The following is a 4,992-nucleotide window of genomic DNA, read 5'->3' as shown; positions in this document are numbered from 1 at the left end:
CAATTCAACTCAGTCTCCTTCCAGTAAGATTTGGAATGGAGCCAGAATTCATATTTTAGGGGAATAAAGCTCTCCCAGACGATTCTGACACAGAGCCAGAATCATCTGAGGATGACTGGTTTAACGCATTTCCAAGTTTCTTAGGTTATGAGCAATGTTATTTCTCCTTCTTTTCCAGAAGGACAGAGACAAAGTAATTTTCAGCTGTAACTCAGTATCAGGAGTGTAAATACTTGTCTGGGAGAATAACACAACAAGGGAACAACAACAATATGTACAAACTTTAATTCTCTTGCAGAAAGAGAGGAAGTTATTTAAACTGCTAACTAAAAATTAAGAGGAAATACAATTCCTATTTAGAATAAATATGGGATTTTAGTTGAGAGAATTGTTTTGAGATCAGTGACAAATCTCCCCAGTCATCAAAAAGGAATTTCAGATTATTTTTACACTTGATCTTAGCCAAAAGTCTGAGAAGCAATTCAGATAATTTTTAATGTTTGCAAACATCCTTCCCATTTCTCCATGTTTCAAGCTAGACCCGGGCTTTGTATTAGGGCTATTTCTGTTTGCAAGTAAAACTAACTTAAGCTAAAAGGGATTAGTTGGTTTATAAAACCAGAGCATCAGAGGTGGCACTGGCTTCAGAAAAGCTGGAAACAGGGCTCAAAGGTGGTGGTAGTCAGGGCTCTGTCTTCCCCTCCCAGCTCTGCTTGACTTTTATTCTACAAATTCTCCCCAAATGGTGAGCAAGAAGGTCACTGACAGCTATACTTCCCAGCTTTGCAGCACCAAGAAAACCCTTTCCCAGTGTTTGTAAAGCCATCTTAAAGTGGACTCTGCTTGTTCTTTTTTGGATCTTATGTCTGCAGCACCCCTCAGTCATCACTGAGCCTGGGGGTACCGGGTACTTTGACAAGTCTGGGTCTCATGGCTGCCCCTGTGGCAGTGAGTTTACAGCCCCATCAGGACCACGTGAAATTGGCAAGGAGTATCCCAACACAATGAGAATGAGGTTGGGGTACTGAATGGGCAGAAGACATCTACCTACAACGGTCCACTGCAGGATGTTCGTATTGCCCAAATGGCAGATAGCAGATTGCCATTTGTGTGTGTACTTATCTAAAATATTCCAACCTGTGAGGTTGTGTATGAATATAAAATATCTGGCGAGTGGGGAGAGACGTAGCAGCTGAGGAAAGCCCTGCCATCCAGGTTTCAGTGGCTTATGTCTAAGCTTTTTTTTTTTTTTCCAGGTATAATTGACATATTATTAGTTTCAAGTGTACAATATACGGTTCGATATTTGTATATATTGTATATATTCCAAAAGGATAAACACAAAAGGTCTGGTTAATATCCATCAGCACACATATTTACAAATTATTTTTCTTGTGATGAGAAATTTCTAAGATTTACTCTTTTAGCAGCTTTCAAATGTACAACACAGTATTATTAACTATAGTCACTGTATCGTACATTACATCCCCAGGACTTGTTTTATAACTGGAGGTTTGTACCTCTGGACTCCCCCTTCACCCATTTTGCCTACCCCACCTCCTCCCCGCCCCCAGGCAACCACCAATCTGTTCTCTGTCTGAGTTTGGGAATTTTTTAGACTTCAAATATAAGTGAAATTACATGACATTTGTCTTTCTCGCTTATTTCACTTAGCATAATGCCCTCAAGTTCCATCCATGTTGTCACAAATGGCAAGGCTTCCTTCTTTTTTATGGTTCAATAATATTCCATTGTGTATATGTATATATACCACATTTTCTTTAGCCCACTTTTCCCACATTTCTACACTTCCCCTAGGCCTTTTGTACCTTATATGAGCATTTTTTCACTATTGGAAAGAAAATAAATATTTGCTAAGTGATGCTTAAATGGCGATGGAAAGCTATTTTTTTTTCTTTTATTATGTTTGTTGGGACTCAATCTACTCAACTTGACAGAGTAAAACCTGCTTTCTGGCATTTTGTTAACAAAGTCAGTATTAACCTATATTTTATCATCAATTGTATTTTCTATTGAGGAATGTTTGAAAGATATTGATAAGAGACATCGTAAGAGGTATTGATAAGAGGTGTTTCATAGAGATATTCATTGTATATTTTAGAGGTAAATTATATGTATTTGTCCTCAATTCACTTGAATTCTACTATTTAAAACGATGCATATGGGACGTCCCTGGCTGTCCAGTGGTTGGGACTCCACGCTTCCAATGCAGGAGGGGCGTGGTTTTGATCCCTGGTCGGGGAACTAGGATCCCGCATGCTGTGTGGTGAGGACAAAAAAAAAAAAAACAAAGAGAATGGTTAGGTGTCTAATACACAAACACATTTATGATTACCATTATGGGATATAAATGATATATTAAGTTGCATAATGATTTAAGTTCCATTCAAGCAATAGATTTGAAGGTAAAAATGGTATGACATATAAAGTTCCTGTATGTAATATGTTAAAATAGAAAACTAATTATGAGCTTGCATAGAATGACGTGTCACTTACAATGGATTTATTTCTAGGATCTAACAATTCAAAGACAAAGGGCTGGAGGTGACCTGTTATTCAACACTTCAGTAAAACCAGCAAAGATACTACTAAATGCTAATTCAAGCACATTTTCAAGTTTTTACTGTTTTATAATAAATCTTAGACAAGATAGGTTAAATATAGGATGCTAATTGAATCTTATAAATTATTAAAACTGTGCTAAATATCCTAGAGCTTACATAAAATATAGCTCTATGATAGACACTAGACAATATATTACTTGAGGAGTACAATTGAGAATGACAGGATTTGTGCTAGAATTAGTAACCTAGAAGTAATTTTCAAAATTCAACTTATGATAATTGAGATTATATACATTATGCATCATTATCTTCACATAGCAATATAGTGGGGGACTTCCCTGGTGGTCCAGTGGTTAAGACTCTGAACTTCCAATGCAGGGGGCACGGGTTTGATCCCTGGTCAGGGAAGTAAGATCCCACATGCTGCGCAGCATGGTAAAAAAATAATAATAATAAAATAAAATACTAGAAGGGCAAGTTCCCTGGTGGCCTAGAGGTTAGGAGTCCAGGATTTCACTGCCATGGCCCGGGTTCAATCCCTGGTCAGGGTACTGAGATCCTGCAAGCCACACAGCGTGGCCAACAAAAATAAATAATAAAATAAAATAAAATATGTTACTAGAAGAAAGTGATTCTGTACGTATTAGAAAAGTCACAAAAACAGAAGCTCACTGTAGTGAACACCAGGTGATTATTAGAAGACGTTCCTAATCATCTGATTTTGAGATGTCGTGCTCAACTGTAAAAATGGATAACTTGAAATTATAAAACTTTTATCTTGGCGTCAATATTTAAGATCCTTAATTAATAAATCAAATGATTTACAGTGATTCATAAAATAAATAATTTAGCATATCAACTAGATTAGTATTAACTTTTAAAAAGAAAGAAGATAACAGACCAGTTAGAAAAGTCATAAATTCCAAGTCTTAAAAATAATTTTTTCTCTTATAACTTTTAATACAGTTGGTAAACTGCTACAGGTGCAGGAAAGTAAAGTGCAAATAATTGTAAAGATAATAAAACCACCCATAATTCCACTTCTCAGAGATAACTTTAGCCTTGGATTGAAATCAAGCGTAAAAAAGCAGTGTGATTCAGCATCTTAGGTCATAGGAGAATGTCACATTAAGACAACAGTGAGGGACTTCCCTGGTGGTCCAGTGGGTAAGACCCTGCGCTCCCAATGCAGGGGGCCTCGGTTCAATCCTTCGTCAGGGAACTAGATCCCGCATGCAGCCACAACTAAGAGTTCACGTGCTGCAACAAAGAAGTCCACATATTGCAGCTAAGACCTGGTGCAGCCAAAAAAAAAAAAAGAGACAACAATGTGATATTAATACCACTATGCACCACTTAATTAGAATTAGCTAAAATCCAAAGCACTGACAACACCAAATGCTGACAAGCTGTGGAACAATATGAATTCTCATTTATTGCTAGTGGGAATACAAATGATACAGCCACTTTGGAAGGCAATTTGGTGGTTCCTTACAAACTAAATAACATCTTACCATATGATCCAGCAATCACTCTTCTTGGTATTTATGCAAAGAAGTTGAAAACTTATGTCCACACAAAAACCTGCTCTTGAATGTTTAGAGCAGATTTTTTAAAAAATTTTTATTGAAGTATAGTTGATGTACAATATTGTGTTAGTTTCAGGTGTACAACAAAGTAATTCGGTTTTATATATATATATATATATATATATATACACACACACACACACACACATACACACACACACACATATATTCTTTTTCAGCTTCTTTTCCATTACAGGTTATTACAAAATATAGAATATAGTTCCCTGTGCTCTACAGTGGGTCCTTGTTGTTTATGTATTTTTTTTAGCATTATTTTTTAAAATTAATTTATTTTTGGCTGCGTTAGGTCTTCGTTGCTGCCCCTGGGCTTTCTGTAGTTGCAGAGAGTGGGGACTACTCTTCGTTGTGGTGCGTGGGCTTAGTACCTCTGTACCTCTGTACTAAGAAAGGATAATAATTACTTACTTTAGAGCATTGTTATAAGATCTAAATCAGCTAATACATTAAAGTGCTTCTAGTAAATTATCTATAAATGTCAGTCATTATTAATTCAACCTGCTCCTTCCTCATTAAGATGCATTAAAGAGTTCTCATTCAATTTTATAGTATTCTGTTTTAAGTTTTGGTATTTTAACTTTACTGTAATCATCGTGTATGAATTTCCTATGGCTGCTGTAACAAATTATCACAAACTTGCTGGCTTAAAACAACAGAAATTTATTATCTTATAGTTCTGAAGTCAGAAGTCCAAAATCAAGGTGTTGGCAGGACCATTGTCCCTCTGGTGGCTCCAGGGGAGAACGCTTCCTTGCCTCTTCCACCTCTTGGGGTGGAGGGCGGGGCGATGTCCCAAGTGT

General features: G+C 36.7%; 1 pseudogene; it reads right to left on the bottom strand.

Annotated features, from left to right (window-relative positions):
- Window positions 1-336: 336 nt before the first annotated feature.
- LOC115855079 (U2 spliceosomal RNA) lies at window positions 337-482 on the bottom strand (annotated as a pseudogene).
- Between the last annotated feature and the right edge of the window lie 4,510 nt (window positions 483-4,992).

The sequence above is a fragment of the Globicephala melas genome, chromosome 17, assembly GCF_963455315.2.
Source record: "Globicephala melas chromosome 17, mGloMel1.2, whole genome shotgun sequence".
Lineage (NCBI taxonomy): Eukaryota > Metazoa > Chordata > Mammalia > Artiodactyla > Delphinidae > Globicephala > Globicephala melas.
The sequence above is the reverse complement of the archived record's forward strand: the minus strand, read 5'-3'. Positions and strand labels throughout refer to the sequence as shown.